The sequence below is a fragment of the Sebastes umbrosus genome, chromosome 15 (genome assembly GCF_015220745.1).
Source record: "Sebastes umbrosus isolate fSebUmb1 chromosome 15, fSebUmb1.pri, whole genome shotgun sequence".
Taxonomy (NCBI): domain Eukaryota; kingdom Metazoa; phylum Chordata; class Actinopteri; order Perciformes; family Sebastidae; genus Sebastes; species Sebastes umbrosus.
In genome coordinates, this window is record NC_051283.1 from 32478149 (window position 1) to 32501962 (window position 23814).

Below are 23814 nucleotides of genomic sequence, written 5' to 3' on the forward strand. Positions count from 1 at the left end.
AGATATAAACTATGGGCCTCATGATGTAAAGATATAAACGATGGGCCTCATGATGTAAAGATATAAACGATGGGCCTCATGATATAAAGATATAAACTATGGGCCTCATGATGTAAAGATATAAACGATGGGCCTCATGATGTAAAGATATAAACTATGGGCCTCATGATGTAAAGATATAAACGATGGGCCTCATGATGTAAAGATATAAACGATGGGCCTCATGATGTAAAGATATAAACGATGGGCCTCATGATGTAAAGATATAAACGATGGGCCTCATGATGTAAAGATATAAACGATGGGCCTCATGATGTAAAGATATAAACGATGGGCCTCATGATATAAAGATATCCTCCAGACCAACCAAAACAGTGGCTCCTATTGTCAGCCTGTAGATGGTAGCATGCAGCCTACTACTGTAGAAACATGGCGGCCGCTCCATGAAGAGAGGCCCTGTTCCCTCTGTAGATATAAACGACTCATTCTAAGGTAACGGCTCCTATTTTCAGCCAGAAATGGGGAAATGTTCAGAAAACAATGAGCAGTGTGAGCGAAAGCAAAATAAAAAACCCAGAGAACAGCTTCAATCGTCACACATAGACTCTTAACACATCAATAATCCTCTGGCAGAAGCAGCATCTCCTCTCCATGTGCTGGCCAGCAGCTCAGAACAATCTGATCTGAATACAGTTGAAATAATAATAATAACCATACCAAAAGAGATTTATCCCTCGTAATGGTTAAGCCTCCGTATGTGTGTGTTCGTGTGTGCTTCAGCCAAAGTATCTCAACTGTGTAAGTGTATGAAGAAGAAAGAAGGTGTCATCTTTTATTGGTTTTGGTTCATTTTCAGTCGATAAGGAGGTGGATGGAACGGAATACTTGAAGAACAAAGATGTCTGAGTAGGCAGAGGAGTATTATGAAGCTGGAACAACCTGTATACTCCACTTCCATCATCTCTGTTATGTTAAGGTCTGGGGTTGTAATCTGGAGAAACTAACGAGAGTACACTCAGAGTACACTCAGAGTACACTCCATTTATAAAAATCATCCAACTGAAACAGCTTCAGGCCTCCCTCCAAACCCACTCCCCCACAATTATCATCACCAACATGAAGACGTGAAGGTGAACAGCCAACATGGCTGCTGTTAGTCCTCACAGCCTGCAAGAGAGCAGTCAATGGAAGACTCCGGAGACGCACAATGAGAGCAGGCAGGTAGACTGATACCAGCTGAATACTACCATACCACCACCTATACACTAATACCAGCTGAATACTACCATACCACCACCTATACACTAATACCATCTGAATACTACCATACAACCATCTATACACTAATACCAGCTGAATACTACCATACAACCATCTATACACTAATACCAGCTGAATACTACCATACAACCACCTATACACTAATACCAGCTGAATACTACCATACAACCATCTATACACTAATACCAGCTGAATACTACCATACAACCACCTATACACTAATACCAGCTGAATACTACCATACAACCACCTATACACTAATACCAGCTGAATACTACCATACAACCATCTATACACTAATACCAGCTGAATACTACCATACAACCACCTATACACTAATACCATCTGAATACTACCATACCACCACCTATACACTAATACCATCTGAATACTACCATACCACCACCTATACACTAATACCATCTGAATACTACCATACAACCATCTATAAACTAATACCATCTGAATACTACCATACAACCATCTATACACTAATACCAGCTGAATACTACCATACAACCATCTATACACTAATACCAGCTGAATACTACCATACAACCATCTATACACTAATACCAGCTGAATACTACCATACAACCATCTATACACTAATACCAGCTGAATACTACCATTACAACCACCTATACACTAATACCATCTGAATACTACCATACAACCACCTATACACTAATACCAGCTGAATACTACCATTACAACCACCTATACACTAATACCAGCTGAATACTACCATACAACCACCTATACACTAATACCATCTGAATACTACCATTACAACCACCTATACACTAATACCAGCTGAATACTACCATACAACCACCTATACACTAATACCATCTGAATACTACCATACCACCACCTATACACTAATACCATCTGAATACTACCATACCACCACCTATACACTAATACCATCTGAATACTACCATACAACCATCTATAAACTAATACCATCTGAATACTACCATACAACCATCTATACACTAATACCAGCTGAATACTACCATACAACCATCTATACACTAATACCAGCTGAATACTACCATACAACCACCTATACACTAATACCAGCTGAATACTACCATACAACCATCTATACACTAATACCAGCTGAATACTACCATTACAACCACCTATACACTAATACCATCTGAATACTACCATACAACCACCTATACACTAATACCAGCTGAATACTACCATACAACCACCTATACACTAATACCAGCTGAATACTACCATACAACCACCTATATACTAATACCAGCTGAATACTACTACTAATAATAAATGAATAATAATAATAAATGAATACTACTACTTGTCTAACCACAGGATGTCGTTACTACAACAGAACAGAAAAGGTCAGTCAGCTGTGAACTACTCGGCGTTGACGTACATGATGGTCACATTTAGAATTGGTGTTCATGCAAAGACAAAGTACATAAAGACCATATGAAAGAGAATGAGCAAGGCATTGTGGGAAAATAAGAGAGTGACCCCCTGCTGCTGCACCAGCTCCTCCTGCTCAGGCTAATTGCAGTAAACACAGCAGATGGGGTACAGAGGCACCTCAGGGAGGGCTTTATGGAGGTGAGGGGGGGAGGATGGAGGGATGGGGGGGCTGATGGATGGATGGATGGATGGAAGGAGGAGGTGTTGATTACCCCTCCACAGACTCACTGGGATCTCCACTGCAACGCATTGCCAATGATATATTTAGCTTCCTCCCTCCCAGTCAGGAGCAGTGATTCTCACATGTAGAAACAGGGTGATGTGTGATGTGTGTGGAGGTTTAATGCATTCACTTGGCACACGCCTGCTGCACGCTCTCTGACAATCCACAGACTGGATGCTTAATCCATTCTCTCCCTTTTTAAGGAATGTATTAATACACAGAATGTTTAATCCATTCATCATGTTCTTCACGCATCCAGAGGATGCTGCTACTGAGCTGCTGCTGCTGAGAACACAGATTCAATTAAACCTCACATCCTCAACTCTTCAGGCACCGAGTATTATTAGATGAAAGCATCATTATGAATGTGTTTGAATGGGATCTGCAGATGAGATAATGTTCTGCTTCAGACCAGAGAGATATATGAGCTCTATCTCTCCATAATGTAGATGATGTTCTGCTTCAGACCAGAGAGATATATGAGCTCTATCATCTCTCCATAATGTAGATGATGTTCTGCTTCAGACCAGAGAGATATATGAGCTCTATCTCTCCATAATGTAGATGATGTTCTGCTTCAGACCAGAGAGATATATGAGCTCTATCATCTCTCCATAATGTAGATGATGTTCTTCAAACCAGAGAGATATATGAGCTCTATCATCTCTCCATAATGTAGATGATGTTCTTCAAACCAGAGAGATATATGAGCTCTATCATCTCTCCATAATGTAGATGATGTTCTGCTTCAGATCAGAGAGATATATGAGCTCTATCATCTCTCCATAATGTAGATGATGTTCTGCTTCAGACCAGAGAGATATATGAGCTCTATCATCTCTCCATAATGTAGATGATGTTCTTCAAACCAGAGAGATATATGAGCTCTATCATCTCTCCATAATGTAGATGATGTTCTGCTTCAGATCAGAGATATATGAGCTCTATCATCTCTCCATAATGTAGATGATGTTCTGCTTCAAACCAGAGAGATATATGAGCTCTATCATCTCTCCATAATGTAGATGATGTTCTTCAAACCAGAGAGATATATGAGCTCTATCATCTCTCCATAATGTAGATGATGTTCTGCTTCAAACCAGAGAGATATATGAGCTCTATCATCTCTCCATAATGTAGATGATGTTCTGCTTCAGACCAGAGAGATATATGAGCTCTATCATCTCTCCATAATGTAGATGATGTTCTGCTTCAGACCAGAGAGATATATGAGCTCTATCTCTCCATAATGTAGATGATGTTCTGCTTCAGACCAGAGAGATATATGAGCTCTATCATCTCTCCATAATGTAGATGATGTTCTGCTTCAAACCAGAGAGATATATGAGCTCTATCTCTCCATAATGTAGATGATGTTCTGCTTCAGACCAGAGAGATATATGAGCTCTATCATCTCTCCATAATGTAGATGATGTTCTGCTTCAGACCAGAGAGATATATGAGCTCTATCTCTCCATAATGTAGATGAGATGATGTTCTGCTTCAGACCAGAGAGATATATGAGCTCTATCATCTCTCCATAATGTAGATGATGTTCTGCTTCAGACCAGAGAGATATATGAGCTCTATCATCTCTCCATAATGTAGATGATGTTCTGCTTCAAACCAGAGAGATATATGAGCTCTATCATCTCTCCATAATGTAGATGAGATGATGTTCTTCAGACCAGAGAGATATATGAGCTCTATCTCTCCATAATGTAGATGATGTTCTGCTTCAGACCAGAGAGATATATGAGCTCTATCATCTCTCCATAATGTAGATGATGTTCTGCTTCAGACCAGAGAGATATATGAGCTCTATCTCTCCATAATGTAGATGATGTTCTGCTTCAGACCAGAGAGATATATGAGCTCTATCTCTCCATAATGTAGATGATGTTCTGCTTCAGATCAGAGAGATATATGAGCTCTATCTCTCCATAATGTAGATGATGTTCTGCTTCAAACCAGAGAGATATATGAGCTCTATCATCTCTCCATAATGTAGATGAGATGATGTTCTTCAGCTTATCGGGGAGCTCGAGTGGAGGTGTTCATCCTCTGAGACAAAGAATAGATCCCACTAGTCTGCAAACACACCGAGCCGGCGCTGACTGACTGACTGAGCAAGGGGATGAACCGCTGACTGACCCGGCGACAGTTTGCCTTCAGGCAACGCCATGATGAGCAATGCTCCGCTAACATTACAACCATCCTCTCATCAGAGGTGGAAGAAGAATTCAGATATTCTACTTGAGTAGAAGTAAAAACAGTATATTAAGAAAATATAGACAATTACAGACAGAAGTACGGTAAAATAAATCCACTTTGACTTTTGATTCATACGGGACCTGAACAACTAAAACCAAGTGTGGAGATCGAGAGAGAGGCAGAGGGGACAATCAGAGTGTGGAGACCAAGCCAGAGTGTGGAGACGGCACATTTTCACATCTAACTCTGAACTGAATTAAAGGTTTATTTTGACCAAACCAGAGTTGGAACAGTGGAAAGATGCACCATGTCGGTTTTATGGAGTTTGAATGAAGTGTGTTTCCTGATGAGTTAACAAGGCATTTAAAAACGTTAGATAAAACGTTAGTATTAGTAGTATTAGTTAGTATTAATAGTATTAGAAGTATTAGTAGTATTAGTTAGTATTAATAGTATTAGAAGTATTAGTAGTATTAGTTAGTATTAATAGTATTAGAAGTATTAGTAAAGTGAAAGAGAGAAAGTTGAATTCAAAATGTATATGGTTGTATTTTTCAGTTTATTTAGGAGAACTGGTGTCAGATTATTTTATGGATTATTTTGTTTATTTATTAGAATAAAAACAGTTTAAAAAGCTCAGAGAGCTCTGGACCATATAGTGAAGTTGCTGCTCAACACGGCTAACAGTCCTTCTATCGGCGCACATCACTCCAGGCGGGAGGCTCCTCACGGTTTTCATTCGGCGGCTCCCAGAATGTGAAATGCCAAATGTATCCTCCATGAGTACATCAGTCTTATGGACGGCACATTGTCAGACAATAACTGGCATTAATATTTAATGTTAAAGTATCATTTCATGCGCTGGCTGGGGGAGGATAGTCCTGCAGTGATATTCACCTGGCTGGGGGAGGATTGAACCTACTATTCTAAAACTACATACACACAACATACCAATCAGCGGTGGACACACAGACAATGCTTGTGTGCAGCATTATAAACACACAGCGTAATTCAGTGATTGAGCCACAATCACATCGATGTCCCACTAAGACAATCGCTTCTCACAGCGAGAGACCGTCGCTCTCTGTGAGGCTGCCCTTTAGTTCTGGTGAGATCTATAATGACATTACAAACGTCTGATTCATACGGTATGTTATTGTATGACTCGTTACAGTTGTATGACTGAGCTGTTTCATCTGCACAGCACGAGAGCAGCCAATTAAAACATCCACAGCATTATCTGAATGTGAAACATCCACAGCAGACAATGTTATCAGCAGACGCCTCACACGGCGTTTAAATATGAACTATCCAGTCCAGTGTAGGACGGAACATTAACAACATTAAAGACTGAATCACAAAGCCGTCCTCTGTGCAGCCATAAATCACATCTATAGTCAGTGCTTCCTCTCACTGGAAGGAAGAAAAGAGCTTTTCAGTATGTGAGTGAACAATGTGAACCAACTGGCTCGGCTTGTTAGCGGTCCTGTTGAGTTAGAACTATAGAACAGTATTGTCATGGTCTGGCTGTGCCAGAGCATTGAACTTTTTTCTCTTTGTTATAGTTAAAAATGTCTCTTGTTATTAGTTACGTTAATGTGATTTTGGTTTGTTTTGGATTTGGTTTCTTTAATATTATTTCATTCCAGTGTTTCCTGTCTTATTTTGTAATTCACTCCTCCTGTGTCTTGTCTGGTTTTACTTCCTACCTTTGTTTGTTTTCCCGCCTTTTGTTGATTGTCTGCCCCGCCCTGATTTGTTTCACCTGTGTTTAATCACCGTCTTGTATTGAAGCCTGTGTGTCCCCTCTGTCTTTGTCGGTTCGTTTGTCGCTCCAGCCCCGTCTACCTTGTTCTCCGTTTTGATTGTTACCTCCTGCCCTGATCCTGGTGTTCCTCGTGTTTCCCTGGTTGGTGATTTTTGGTTTTGTTCTCAGTTTGTTTTTATTGTTGTTTGTTGGATTTGTTCTTTTGTACTTTGTTCCCCTCCCTGCATTTTTGTTGTTTTGATTATTCAGCTTGATATAATTAAAGCTCGCTTTTATTTTAAACTACTTTTCTGCCTGTAACTCTGCATTTGGGTTCCCCGGTAAATTCACATATCATGACAAGTATTTAGCATGGCTGTGGTACGTCAGGTCAAACAACGTCCCTTAGCTGTGATATAACCGCGTATCACCACCTGAAGTGAGTTATTGTTTTTATAAAACAGTCATCAAGTACGGCAATATGAAGTTATATACATATTCCAGTTTATTATTATTATTACGCAGCACTGCATGTCGTTTAGCAGGAGGATGTTTTTCTGGAGATGGGCTGCTCAACCCACTCCTCCATGAGTCCACCTTAATGTTTCCATTAGCCGGTTTTAGCAGCTAACTATGTTTCTGTAACCTGATCCCTCCAGACCCTGTTGCTAAGCAACCATGACAACACATCAGTCTTTTCCTCTGATGCGGAGTGATCTTGAAAGGAAACAGACGTCATAGCAGTGGTATATCACAGCTATGAACCAATCAGATTGATTTGAGCTCCCTGATTTATGAAAGCATGTATACAGTTTGGTCACAGTTAACCATCATATGAAACCACACTTTAACGTAACCTCATGGGTCATCGTAGGGTTATCGTTAGTCAACCCTAACCCTAACTCAGGACAGTGTCAACCCTAACCCTAACCCTAACCCTAACCCAGGACAGTGTCAACCCTAACCCTAACCCTAACCCTAACCCAGGACAGCATCAACCCTAACCCTAACCCTAACCCTAACCCAGGACAGTGTCAACCTTAGCCCTAACCCTAACCCTAACCCTAACCCAGGACAGCGTCAACCCTAACCCTAACCCAGGACAGCGTCAACCCTAACCTTAACCAAGGACAGTGTCAACCCTAACCCTAACCCTAACCCTAACCCTAACCCAGGACAGTGTCAACCCTAACCCTAACCCTAACTAAGGACAGTGTCAACCCTAACCCTAACCCTAACCAAGGTTAGCGTCAACCCTAACCCTAACCCTAACCCTAACCCTAACCAAGGATAGCGTCAACCCTAACCCTAACCCTAACCCAGGACAGTGTCAACCCTAACCCTAACCCTAACCAAGGACAGTGTCAACCCTAACCCTAACCCTAATCCTAACCCTAATCCTAACCCTAACCCTAACCCTAACCCTAACCCTAACCCTAACCCTAACCCTAACCCAGGACAGTGTCAACCCTAACCCTAACCCTAACCCAGGACAGTGTCAACCCTAACCCTAACCCTAATCCTAACCCTAACCCTAACCCTAACCCTAATCCTAACCCTAACCCTAACCAAGGACAGTGTCAACCTTAACCCTAACCCTAACCCTAACCCTAACCCTAATCCTAACCCTAACCCTAACCCTAACCCTAATCCTAACCCTAACCCAGGATAGTGAAGTTAATGTTAAATTCCTCCTTTGTTCGTAAAAGAGAGCCCTTTACAGAGCAGAGCTTTATGCTATATGACAAAAAACATACAAATGAATATTAGTTTGGCTTTAAGCTTTGACGGTTTTCATTGAATTCACTGATATGTCATAAAACTCATTTTAATAGTTTCTTTTATTCGTGCTCAGCAGGATAAAAGTCGGCTACAGCATTCTGCTCTTTAGCTCGGTCTTTGATAACTCCTGGATTCCACAGACGTCCTCCATTTAGGACCCTAACCCTCCATTTAGGAAACAGCAATAAGGAACAACGGTTCATTGTCTAATAACGGTGTTGGTGGCTGAGTAGTCGGGATATTAACGTGACTGTTGTCACACAGCAGGCTGTAGCCGTGGTTCGTATTCAGAGGGACAACCACAACCACTGCTCTGTTTTCAGCACGGAATTCAATTGTGTTGGTGGCATGAAATTACCCACAATGCCCATAAGTGGTCCTGGGAGAGCTTCCTGGTGGAGGAACAGCATCCATCTGAGCAGCAGAGAAGGAAATCTACATCCAGGAAACACAAGCCTACAGTATGTCCTCCACGCTCCGTACAGGAGTGTGAGACCTTAAATAACAACAAAGATAATAAAATCATTAAAGTGAAAGAGTCATTTAAAGCTTGATTTTCTCCACCAACTGATTCATCGTGTGTGTATCACAATCACTGTGTGTGTGTGTGTGTTGAAATATTTAATAATTTAATAACTATATAATAATATTATATTAATATTATAATTTTATTACCTGACTAATTCAATTTATATTTTATTTTCCAGAATGAAGCCGGCGGGAGAATGATGCAGATCTCACACGCATCACTTCATATACAGCATCGGTGCAGCAGTACGGGTCTAAAAGGTGTGTTTCAACCTTCACATAATGTAATAACTTATTACATTATGTGCTGATTATGACATTATGAGCTTTTACATTTAAATTATTATGTGATGAGCTTTTATTACATTTAAATATTACGTTATGAGTTGCTACAGCTGCCACTAATGGAAATGTTGAACCCATTAAACTGATAATGTGTAATTACGTTGACCTCCCCACTGGGTCTTTGTGTTGGAATACCATCTCAAGATAAACCTCAATAATATGGTTAATAAAACTTGTACGATATCAACTGGTGCTTGGAGGAAGTCTGGTTGTATAAAAGCAGAATGGAGGTGATGCAGAGCAGGTCGACCTCCTACAGCAGGAAATAGAAACAGAAGAAGTTCCCAAAGACTTCACGTGGACCGTAGCAGAATGTGATATTGGTGAAGTTCTCCCACAGAGGGAGAGAAAGGGTTTAGTAGAAAGTGTTTGATAGTTAGTACCACCTTTCCTTGGTGCATATGTACAGTAGCTGCAGTCAGTGGAAGATGTGACCTTAATTCAACCTTTCCCTGAGTCTGAGCCTCCTCACTGCCCTCTTTGACTCCATGCAGCCCATGAAGGGCCTTATATCATATTGTACAGATATAAACATGTAAACTGTAGTAATGTTGCTGGGATGATGTCAATGAGCCGCCGCCGCCGGGCGGTGGATCTGTTATCTTTTAGTGGAGCTGCTGACATGTGAGTTCAGTAGTTGTTCATCGTTTTTAGGGCGTTTCAGTTCTGCTTGATCTGTCAGTCAGTCAGTGGGGTTCTGCATGTAAAGCCTGGTCTTTATCAGCAGGGGACAGTTAGGAACTGACCTCTGACCCACCGAGCTCTGTCTGCAGTCACTGCAGCTCCTCTCCCTCCAGCCCAACAGAAACACAGCAGAACATTCAAAGACGTGACCGCTACCGGCCACCGACTTTCTGCTTATGCTCAGACTTTTTCTTGATGAGACTGAGCCGAGCGGCATGGTGGGAGGAACCGGAGGAAGAGATGAAGAGACCCCGTCTGAGCTGATGGCACATTGTGCAGCAAGCTAATTACAACGATCATCAGCTGTAATCACATGGTGTTGTGATGTCTGTCCCGGTGTAGATCCACTCTGATATCATCTGTAAATCCACTCTGAGATCATCTTTAGATCCAATCTGAGATCATCCGAGATCCACTCTGACATCATCTGTAGATCCACTCTGACATCATCTGCAGATCCACTCTGAGATCATCTGTAGATCCACTCTGAGATCATCTGTAGATCCACTCTGACATCATCTGTAGATCCACTCTGAGATCATCTGTAGATCCACTCTGACTTCATCTGTAGATCCACTCTGACATCATCTGTAGATCCACTCTGACATCATCTGTAGATCCACTCTGACATCATCTGTAGATCCACTCTGACATCATCTGTAGATCCACTCTGACATCATCTGTAGATCCACTCTGACATCATCTGTAGATCCACTCTGACATCATCTGCAGATCCACTCTGAGATCATCTGTAGATCCACTCTGAGATCATCTGTAGATCCACTCTGACATCATCTGTAGATCCACTCTGAGATCATCTGTAGATCCACTCTGACTTCATCTGTAGATCCAATCTGAGATCATCCGAGATCCACTCTGACATCATCTGTAGATCCACTCTGAGATCATCTGTAGATCCACTCTGAGATCATCTGTAGATCCACTCTGACATCATCTGTAGATCCACTCTGACATCATCTGTAGATCCACTCTGACATCATCTGTAAATCCACTCTGAGATCATCTGTAGATCCACTCTGAGATCATCTGCCCACACTCACACTGTCACTACAGTTCAGCTTATGGGAGTTTTTAGGTGTTGATATGTGACAGTAAGGATACCATCATATTTAAGAGCCAATATGGTATTTGACCGGACCATTTAGAAGCCTTTAAAGACAATATCAAATCAATATAAGATGAGATCAGATATTGTTTATGCTGAGGGAAACTGTTGTTGCAGTACAAAGCAGGAAGAGTGCAAATATAAAGAAAATACAATATTACACGGCTGTGTTGATTGGTCCATCACGGTGAGGCGGTTAAAGAGTAGATGCACTAAATGGGATGTGGAAACGCCTCTGCAGAATAAGTTGTTGAAACTAATTCCAGAAGACCTCTCTCCATTTTTCTCTCTAGAGGGTTAGATACTGTTAGATGTTAGATGGTTAGATAGGGTTAGATGGTTAGATGGTTAGATAGGGTTAGATGGTTAGATGGTTAGAAAGGGTTAGATGGTTAGATGGTTAGATAGTTAGATAGTTAGATGGTTAGATAGTTAGATGGTTAGATGGTTAAATGGTTAGATGGTTAGAAAGGGTTAGATAGGTTTAGATGGTTAGATGGTTAGATGGTTAGATAGTTAGATGGTTAGATAGTTAGATGGTTAGATGGTTAGAAAGGGTTAGATAGGTTTAGATGGTTAGATGGTTAGATGGTTAGATGGTTAGATGGTTAGATGGTTAGAAAGGGTTAGATAGGTTTAGATGGTTAGATGGTTAGATGGTTAGATAGTTAGATAGTTAGATAGTTAGATGGTTAGATGGTTAAATGGTTAGATGGTTAGAAAGGGTTAGATAGGTTTAGATGGTTAGATGGTTAGATGGTTAGATGGTTAGATAGTTAGATGGTTAGATGGTTAGATGGTTAGATAGTTAGATGGTTAGATGGTTAAATGGTTAGATGGTTAGAAAGGGTTAGATAGGTTTAGATGTTTAGATGGTTAGATGGTTAGATAGTTAGATGGTTAGATAGTTAGATGGTTAGATGGTTAGATGGTTAGATGGTAAAATAAGGTTAGATGGTTAGAAAGGGTTAGATAGGTTTAGATGGTTAGATGGTTAGATGGTTAGATGGTTAGAAAGGGTTAGATAGGTTTAGATGTTTAGATGGTTAGATGGTTAGATAGTTAGATGGTTAGATAGTTAGATGGTTAGATGGTTAGATGGTTAGATGGTAAAATAAGGTTAGATGGTTAGATGGTTAGAAAGGGTTAGATGGTTAGATGGTTAGATAGTTAGATGGTTAGATGGTTAGATGGTTAGAAAGGGTTAAATGGTTAGATGGTTAGAAAGGGTTAAATGGTTAGCCGACTTGTTGTGTTTCCGGTTCACAGCCTCCACTTCTCCTACTCTTTGGTTGATGGAAATGCGCCTAATTTGCACTTCTTTTTAGCGACATTTCAAAAGTTGGCTTAAAATTTGCTTGACTACTGAAAGGAAACACGCCTACTGACACTGAAAGGAAACACGCCTACTGACACTAAAAGGAGACACGTCTACTGACACTAAAAGGAAACACGCCTACTGACACTAAAAGGAAACACGCCTACTGACACTAAACGGAAACACGCCTACTGACACTAAAAGGAAACACGTCTACTGACACTGAAAGGAAACACGTCTACTGACACTGAAACGAAACACGCCTACTGACACTAAAAGGAAACACGTCTACTGACACTGAAAGGAAACACGCCTACTGACACTAAAAGGAAACACGTCTACTGACACTGAAAGGAAACACGCCTACTGACACTAAAAGGAAACACGTCTACTGACACTGAAAGGAAACACGCCTACTGACACTAAAAGGAAACACGCCTACTGACACTAAAAGGAAACACGTCTACTGACACTGAAAGGAAACACGCCTACTGACACTAAAAGGAAACACGCCTACTGACACTAAAAGGAAACACGCCTACTGACACGGTTCTGTGGACACAAACCGTCCATTCATGTATAATCAGTAGTTCCAGAGATACAGCAGTCTGTCTTTCTCACTGTTAGGATTACTGAGTCATTAACCTCTACAGTTATATAGTATAGAAGTATATAGTATAGTATAGTAGTATATAGTATAGTATAGTAGTATATAGTATAGTATAGTAGTATATAGTATAGTATAGTAGTATATAGTATAGTATATAGTATAGTATAGTAGTATGTAGTATAGTATAGTAGTATATAGTATAGTATAGTAGTATATAGTATAGTATAGTAGTATGTAGTATAGTATAGTAGTATATAGAATAGTATAGTAGTATGTAGTATAGTATAGTAGTATATAGTATAGTATAGTAGTATATAGTATAGTATAGTAGTATATAGTATAGTATAGTATAGTATAGTAGTATATAGTATAGTTTAGTAGTATATAGTATAGTAGTATATAGTATGGTAGTATATAGTATAGTATAGTAGTATATAGTATCGTACAGTACGTCTATAGCTATCATGGCAGGCTTCACACAATCTTGTGAAAACATCAGATTTGGATGGTCAGATCTCCTGTAGTCTACGTGTGTACAGTGTTAACTACTGTATGTGGAGGACAGCCACGAACTGCTCTATGGTTTTATAGCCGTCATCTGAAGCCGCTAACACCGATAGAAACACAGTTAACAGTTTTGGTTTTATAGCCGTCATCTGAAGCTGCCAACACCGATAGCAACACAGTTAACAGTTTTGGTTTTATAGCCGTCATCTGAAGCTGCCAACACCGATAGAAACACAGTTAACAGTTTTGGTTTTATAGCCGTCATCTGAAGCTGCTAACACCGATAGAAACACAGTTAACAGTTTTGGTTTTATAGCCGTCATCTGAAGCTGCTAACACCGATAGAAACACAGTTAACAGTTTATGCAGCGTAACAACAACACTTCTCTGAGCGTTATCTGATGACTACACATTCAGGAGAAAACGCTCCGGCCCGGCCCGTTGACCTTTTCTGTTTAGAGTGAGCCAGACACCAACACTTACCAATTCCAACTGTCATGTTTGCTCGCCATCAGCCCCTCAAGTGGCGAGCAAATTACAGCTATTGAGGAGGCGGAGCGCTCGTCAGCCGGCGACATTCTGTTTAATGCTCTGGCAGTAAATGATGAAGTGGAAAGAATAATTTTCTGTAGCAGCGAGGTGATGAAGAGCAAGACAGAAACACAGCCTTAATGATGCCAGTGTGTATGTGTGTGTGTGTGTGTGTGTGTGTGATAGATTTTGACATATCACAAATGCATTTATAAAAAAAAAAAACTAACCAAGTAGTTTTGCTGCATTTTGTTTTTGTTTCAATGTCTTCATTTAATCCAAACCATGATGTTTTTACTGAACCCAACCGAGTAGTTTTGTTGCCTAAACGTAACAATGTTCCATTCTTTGCTTGATTTTGTTTCAATTTACAACGTTAACAACGAGTTTAAAACTGTTTAAATCTGTTTAAATCTGTTTAAAACTGTTTAAATCTGCGACTGTAATCTGGGAGAATAATAATAACAATACTTTTATTTATAGAGCACTTTTCAAACCATAAGCACAACGTGTTTTCCAAAGAAATTCACAACATAAACAACAGAAAAGGTAACTCGTGAAAATATGTTTCTCTCCAAATGTAAAGGAGAATGCAGTTTAATATTATGGGAACGTAACTTTGTTGGAGACAGGGTTGAGTCTTCCATTACATGATATTACACAAGATTTCCTCTAGCACACCATCAGGCATCACTCAAACAGTTGACTGACTTCTGCTGAGCAGAGATTCATCCTCCTGAGAGTATTAACCCTTTCTTGTATGATCTCCCGTCTCCATGACTGAGTAGGAACACGCTGGATGAAGAATGGAAAACAGTATCAAGACATTTAACTCTGAGGTAACTATCTCAGGTAACTCTATCCGTTGATGAAGACCATAAGATACAGTTGAAAGCTAGCAGACCTAGTAGACCTTGAAATGAGATTCTTTGTTTCCAAGGTCAACAATGACCTTTCTCCTCTTTACTATCTATATCACGTGATATGAGGCCAGCAGTAGAAACAGTAGAAACCTGTTTCACATCAACCGACAGACAACAGAAATCCAACAAACCAAACACTTCTTCATTTTAGCTTTTTCTGTCTCCACAGTTCTGAGGCAACAGGTCCACACTGAGCCGGGGAGTCCTGTACCGCACGGACCCGACGGACCTGATGAGCCAGGGGTGGCTGGTGGGTTTTGGGTAATGGTGCATTGTGGGAAGAAGGAGGATGATGATTTGAAGGAGCGTTCCTTCGGGGAGTATGGCTCAGTGACTGCCATAAGTATGATGAATGGACCGGTGCCTGTAACTCACTTAACTCCAGGCCCTGTAGACACCCGCAGATGAAAGACGATGCCAATGAATCCAACCTCTTTATCTGCAAACTTTGTCTTTTTTTCCAGTTACACCTCTGTCCATGAGCTCTGAAGGAGCGGTGGGTGTGAACAGCTGAGGTGGCACTAAAGGTAACGAGTGGACACAGAAGAAGGAGAACAGTAGGAACCCAAGCAGCTGGATAGATCAGATAGGTCAAAGTGTACAAAGACATGAAGTATAACTCCAATATCACATACTGGAGTCTATGGTGAGATTGTAATGTTAGACAGTGCTACACCACCACCGTGGTTGCTTAGTTTGTCCTATTATATATATAACTAACCAACTGAGGCAGCAGTAGACCAGCTAATGCCTCCCAGGTTCTGTGAAGTCAAATGATGAAGTCTGGTGGCTCTGAGCATAGATAACGGCTTCAGTTCCACGTCGGGAACATAGACTGTGTAGCTGTCTCACGGTAAGGTCAACCATCACAAACATTCCAAATATAGCGTACACTTAAACTGATATGTTTATAATACATGTTGCAGCTGCACCCACGTCCACAGCCGTACGTTGCTTTGCTGGTTTCGATCGCCATCTACTGTAGGTAGAACACTGACTATGGATAAGAACTCATACAACCCTGCTTTAAGACATCCAAACTATCCCTTTAAGACACTTCCTGTGTTTTCCTCTAATTTGAGCACCATCTGTATCCTCATTATAAACTGAATGTTGTGTTCAGGTGATAAAAGCAAATGAGGAACAGAGCTGCTGCCTGAAATTTGCTTTAATCTCACTTCTAACGTGAGACTGAGAAATAAATTAAGAGTAAAGCTTATTTTGCTCTCAGCTTTGTTCCCACTGATATCAATAATTATCTCACTTTTTTATTCTGCACATATTGTTCCAGTTAATGCTCCTTTATAGATGAAGTGGTGATGGCGTCATCATCTCGCTGCGTTCATTAACACAGACCTCGTGCGTTCTGAGGGTTTATTATTAGACGGGAACTTGAACCAGTCCTTGCTGGTCTGGATGATGACTCGACTGATCTCTCAGTAATCACATCACCACGGTCAGGAAATGTCTCTATCCATCAATCAAGGTCAGAGGCACAGTTTGCCAATAGTGACTGATTTAACCCTTACTGGGTGACTAGTGAAGCTCCCTGCAGAGCTCCCTGACCACCGGGTTATAACAGAACACTTGATGAGCCGGATCACTCTGTGATTAAACACGTGTATAAATTTAACTGCTGCTTTAACCTCTACAGCCCTATAGGGTGCTGGAAGGTGGTTCACCTAGACAGACATACCCAAAATAACTCAAGAATAGCTCCACAACTAGCAGGTCTATCTGCATGATCTGGGTCTCTATGGAGAGGTAAGACCTCATAGAATTCATCCCCAGTGTCAGTAACACTGTGACTGTTACTCTGCCTGAGTAAACTGTGATAGTAAACTGTGCAGATATAAATAACACAAAGCACATAGATTGGTTTTAGTCAGGATAGGACCAAGAGGACTCTCCATTTGGCACACTGTGATACTCAAAGTGTGCCAAATGGGTTTTCTACCTCTTGAAAGGGAATCCGGCTTTAAACTACTCCTGATATCCACTACAGGAGGCGATGTGACCACAATGGAGCCTTTAACCATGACATCTACCCTGTGCATCATCACATTCTATCATTGTGCATCATCACATTCTACCCTGTGCATCATCACATTCTACCATTGTGCATCATCACATTCTACCATTGTGCATCATCTCATTCTACCATTGTGCATCATCTCATTCTACCATTGTGCATCATCACATTCTACCCTGTGCATCATCACATTCTACCATTGTGCATCATCTCATTCTACCATTGTGCATCATCTCATTCTACCATTGTGCATCATCTCATTCTACCATTGTGCATCATCTCATTCTACCCTGTGCATCATCACATTCTACCATTGTGCATCATCTCATTCTACCATTGTGCATCATCTCATTCTACCATTGTGCATCATCACATTCTACTCTGTGCATCATCACATTCTACCATTGTGCATCATCTCATTCTACCATTGTGCATCATCTCATTCTACCATTGTGCATCATCACATTCTACCATTGTGCATCATCTCATTCTACCATTGTGCATCATCTCATTCTACCATTGGTCACAGTATAACATCAATAAATAACTAATTTTGACTCCAACTGTAATATTTTTATTATAATAATGAAATATGATTAAGTAAAACTTAATAATAACAAATAAGATCAATAACAATGTAGGAATCCAAAGTCAAAGTATCTACATTCAATATAAAAACAGTCAAAAATATTACACCGACGTCTCTGAGAGTCGACCTTTAATCTCTGCCTTACGTGCATTTAAAGGGACAAAGATATCAAAAGAACTTGCATTCAGAATCAAATCAGCTTTTGTGCATCGGTCCAACTTTTCAAGGGTGGGACTTGTCGTGACGTCATACATTTCAAATTCTATGTTTGTACTGTAGGCCTACCCCCCCCCCCACACACACACAAATACAAAACTGCCAACCAAAAGCAAGAAAGAAACTATTGACCGATCAATGAGCTCTGCAAGCCCGAAGAAAAAGAACCGACATGCCCCCAATTTATGTTCAGCCCCCGTCTAGGGGGGTCGGAGCGCAACATAACAATATAAAAGACCATCCCTTTTGATGAGATGGATGCAGAGAGTTGTTGATCCATCGTACTCAGAGAAAGGTGAATATCTATATCTATATCTATAAAACAGTTGTGCTTTAATTGACTGAATGAAAAGATTTGCAGTCAATGAGATGTTATAAAATGTCATTAATTTTAACAACACAATGACCATAAATGTCTCTATTAAGATTCTCATTAACCTCCTCCACCTCCGTTATCAGTCTATCTTCTTCCTGTTATCAGTCTATCTTCTTCCTGTTATCAGTCTATGTTCTTCCTGTTATCAGCCTATCTTCTTCCTGTTATCAGTCTATGTTCTTCCTGTTATCAGCCTATCTTCTTCCTGTTATCAGCCTATCTTCTTCCTGTTATCAGTCTATCTTCTTCCTGTTATCAGTTTATGTTCTTCCTGTTATCAGTCTATCTTCTTCCTGTTATCAGTCTATCTTCTTCCTGTTATCAGTCTATCTTCTTCCTGTTATCAGTTTATGTTCTTCCTGTTATCAGTTTATGTTCTTCCTGTTATCAGTCTATCTTCTTCCTGTTATCAGTCTATCTTCTTCCTGTTATCAGTCTATCTTCTTCCTGTCTTCCTCTCATCTCAGTCCGTTGATCTGATGGACTATCAGTGAATTTGACATTAAGCCCCGACGCCGCTGTCACACAGTGGCACTACATATCTGATACGATGACTTGGGACTTGAGTTTAACCTCTCATTCAGAAGGGAGTGTGAGTCTCTTCCTCTTAGTTTTACTACTGGATCATTTATTAAAGGGTAAGTGTGTCTCTTTCCACCGTGAAACAGAAAGCTCACTTGCTGTGTTTTGACTTCAGCGGCCTCCTCGGGGCCTCATTAGGACGACGAGGACGACTGTGTTTGTGTCTTCCGTGGAGCCGCTGCCTCTAAGACCTGATGAATAATACAGTGATGACTGCAGTTAAAGTGCTGCTATTTACAGGAGAGTCTTTGGTGTTTGCTGGAATAGAGAGGAAATATTTCCATCTGTCTCTCTGTTTCACTCTCAACTAAATTTAATTTAATTCAATTTGATTCAAAACAGTCATCAGAAGGGTTCATGCCCTGGAGAGTATGAACGTGCTCAGTAGATCAAATAGCAATCTGACAATCATATTATTATTATTATTATTATTATTATTATTATGATTATTAGTCATTGTGCACAAAATTGACTGTCCTGGGGCCTATTTCACAAAAGCAGAATAAAGATATCCCGGATAAGAGAGAAAGCGATCCTTGACCTAGTCTAGTCAGTTCATCCTGGCTTAATTGGTTTCACGAAGGACAAGACAGGCTGAGGAGGAGAGACTAGGTTGAACCAGGCTGAGGAGAGACTAGGTTGAACCAGGCTGAAGAGGAGAGACTAGGTTGAACCAGGCTGAAGAGGAGAGACTAGGTTGAACCAGGCTGAGGAGGAGAGACTAGGTTGAACCAGGCTGAAGAGGAGAGACTAGGTTGAACCAGGCTGAGGAGAGACTAGGTTGAACCAGGCTGAAGAGGAGAGACTAGGTTGAACCAGGCTGAAGAGGAGAGACTAGGTTGAACCAGACTGAAGAGGAGAGACTAGGTTGAACCAGGCTGAGGAGGAGAGACTAGGTTGAACCAGACTGAAGAGGAGAGACTAGGTTGAACCAGGCTGAGGAGGAGAGACTAGGTTGAACCAGGCTGAAGAGGAGAGACTAGGTTGAACCAGACTGAGGAGAGACTAGGTTGAACCAGGCTGAAGAGGAGAGACTAGGTTGAACCAGGCTGAAGAGGAGAGACTAGGTTGAACCAGGCTGAGGAGGAGAGACTAGGTTGAACCAGACTGAGGAGGAGAGACTAGGTTGAACCAGACTGAGGAGGAGAGACTAGGTTGAGCCAGACTGAGGAGAGACTAGGTTGAACCAGGCTGAAGAGGAGAGACTAGGTTGAACCAGGCTGAGGAGGAGAGACTAGGTTGAACCAGACTGAGGAGGAGAGACTAGGTTGAACCAGACTGAGGAGGAGAGACTAGGTTGAGCCAGGCTCAACTCTTCCTCACTGGCAAAACAAGGCTTGTCATCATTGAAGGCCATCTCAATGCAGGGAGATATCAGGATGAGATTCTGCAGCCAGTGGTGATCCCATATCTCCACAATCTGGGACCTAACTTCATCCTCCAAGAAACAACGCCCCCCCCCCCACAGAGCCAGGGTTATCACAGACTACCTCCACAATGTGGGAGGAGAGAGAATGGAACGGCCTGCCAAGAGTCCAGACCTTAACCCAATTCAACACTTGGGCGTGCTGTACGTGTTAGAGTGACCAACACAACCACGCTGGCTGACCTGCAACCAATCCTGGTTGAGGAATGGAACGCCATCCCACAGCAACGTGTGACCAGGTTGGTGACCAGCATGAGGAGGAGGTGCCAGGCTGTTGTGGCTGCGTATGGATCTTCCACCGCTACTGAGGCTCCTGACGGTGGATTCAATGAATAAAGTGTAAAATTGCCAATATGTCTTGTTTGTTCCTTGTTACTGATAGAGAGTTCAATCATCTAATCCACCAAACAACTCAAAACAAGAGTCAATACCAACAGGAGAATACACTGTTTACCATTGACGGAGCATTTTGGAACATTTTTCTTGGGCGCACCCCACATAATCAGCTGTGCTGCTCATCCCACAAATACATGATCCCTACAAGTGTGACATCATTGTGAAGGTAAATAAACAGGCTTTCCAACGATGTAAAATACAATGACCATTAGCATTGATACAACTGAGAAATAATCCACCAAACACAAGTTTGCCAACTTTGTTTTTCCAGTTTATATATATTATACTAACCGGGCAAACGGACCTGAGTTAGTTTGAACCGAACCAAAGGGGTTAGGTGTGACAGCAGCCTAAAGATAGTGCTATGGTCAGTGGTTCAATAAAGGATTAATTAATTAATTATATTAATTATATTAATTACTGTGAGCATTAAAATCATTTTATTTCTTATTTCTCTCTCACTCTTTCTCTGTGTTTGTGCTCCATCGTACTTCGTACTCGTCTAGCTGCACAGTTCTGACTGCCAGAGGTGATTCTGTGCTTGTGTCAGCTCTTTGTCTATTTATAACACATCACACACAACTAAAATAGTCCTACCCACCTCATCAGTGTGTGCGTGTGTGTGTGTTGTGTGTGTGTGTGTGTGTGTGTGTGTGTGTGTGTGTGTGTGTGTGTGTGTGTGTGTGTGCGTGTGTGTGTGTGAGCCAGCTCAGCCTCAGTGTGTAGAGATACTATTCAGAGTAATATAGCATGTCCAAGTCTGATGGCCACTATTGCACGACTCCATCATCAGAGTCTTTACATCAGGTGGCTGAGCCCCATTACCTCTAACTAAGACGCTGTGGATATCCTCTATTAACCCAAATTAAATTATGGTGTTAGACACTTCTCTGCATGAGAGAGACACTTCAGCTGACAACACAAACGCACAATAAAATCACAAACTGTCCAACAGACAAAGGTGACCAGTATCCTCTTCTGGGTGTATGGTTGATAGAGATCGTCTCTAACTTTGACACCTTGAGACCTCTATCTGTATCTCCTACCAACTAACCACGACTACCAACAACTAACCATAACTACCACCAACTAACCATAACTACCACCAACTAATCATGACTACCAACAACTAACAATGACTACCACCAACTAACCATGACTACCACCAACTAACCATGACTACCAACAACTAACCATGACTACCAACAACTAACAATGACTACCACCAACTAACCATGACTACCACCAACTAACCATGACTACCACCAATTAACCATGACTACCACCAACTACAGAGAGTCCCTTTAGCACCTGAAACGTTTTCAACGTTGTTTTGTATTTGTAATTTGTATGAGCAGATGCACTAGATCTATTTAGTAGATAGGGTTAGCTGGAGGTGAGCTCTTATAGAGGACGGCATGGAGAGGAAGAAGCCGGTTGAAAAGCTCTTTATGCTGCTTAGGCCAATCCTAAGAAACGAGGGTTTATCTGAGAGCAGGAAGACATTGCTAATCACTGTAATGTGGTTAGTTGGACTGCTATTGTTCTGGACCACTGGTTGCATACCCCCCCCCAACAACAGTTGTCTGGCATTCAACAGCTCTTCCTCTGGTCCACCACCACTCGCTCCACATGCCTCCATTCTCTCTCTGTCTGTTCATAATTAGGTCTGTTTGGTAGTTAGCAGCCGTTGTATGGTGAAGACTACGGGGGTGTCACGATTCGGTTTGACTTTAGATTTTAAGATCACGATCCGATTTAAACATGCCATTGTTAGATTATGGAGTCTTGATATGTAAAGACCAACAGATCATTGGTTTTATGTGCTGACAACTGTCATTTACACTTTGAAATTGTTCTTTAAAAAGAGAGGCTACATGGCAACAAGTACGATACGATACGATACGATACGATACGATACGATACAATACGATACGATACAATATGATACGATACGATACAATACGATGCGATACAATATGATACGATACAATACGATACGATACGATACAATACGATACGATACAATATGATACGATAAAATACGATACGATACGATACAATATGATACGATACAATACAATACGATACGATACAATACGATACGATACGATACAATACGATACGATATGATATGATAAAATATGATACGATACAATATGATATGATACGATACGATACAATACGATACGATACAATATGATACGATATGATACGATACGATACGATACGATATGATACAACTTTATTGTCAGTTTGCACTGAAATTCATTTTGCATCCATGGGCAGCTCAATTTGAGAAAAAGTACACATACAATAGTACAAAAGTGTGCTATTTTTTAGTAATGTACCACACTAAGGCCATATTTAAATAATGTATTTAATATGTAATAACAATAACGTATTTCACAGTTGATACTATTGGTCAATTGGGGAACAAGCTGTTAAATAACATAAAGAAAATCCACTAGATAGCAGGAGGGCACTTTACAACAACAGCGTTTACGAAGTACACCTGAATTCACCATGAAATCTCTGTCGGTGCCCGCGTCCTTTAGCGAACGAAGCGATGGAGATATGCCATCGCTTTTAAGTGGAGATGAAAATCACCAAACAGTTCACTGAGCTCAGGTTTCTTTGGTTGCTGCAGTCTCTAAATCTGCTGCAGCTGAATAACTCTAGTTTATCTGTCAACAACACGTGGATCATGGTTTGTGTTCAAATAATAACGTAACAACGCAACTACTGTAAGTAAATAGCAGGCGCTCTGAGCAGACTTTCTTATGAAACGTTACGTAACAAGCGCAGCGGCAATGTTGACTTTTGGTTTCAAAGGGAAAGAAACAGCAGACCCTGTCGGCCGCTCTTCAGACGTGTGATTGTGTTAATACTCTGCTAGTGTCAG

At 41.0% G+C, this 23814-nt stretch overlaps 1 protein-coding gene and 1 long non-coding RNA gene across 3 annotated transcripts in view; one reads left to right on the plus strand and one right to left on the minus strand.

Moving 5' to 3' along the window:
* thsd7aa (thrombospondin, type I, domain containing 7Aa) overlaps positions 1 to 23814 on the minus strand; it is a 143087-nt gene that overhangs the window by 106166 nt on the left and 13107 nt on the right. The window lies entirely within an intron of this gene.
* On the plus strand, positions 18395 to 20173 carry LOC119503406. The gene is made up of 3 exons (XR_005210310.1): positions 18395 to 18424; positions 19586 to 19699; positions 19813 to 20173. It is a non-coding gene; the product is annotated as an uncharacterized LOC119503406 (long non-coding RNA).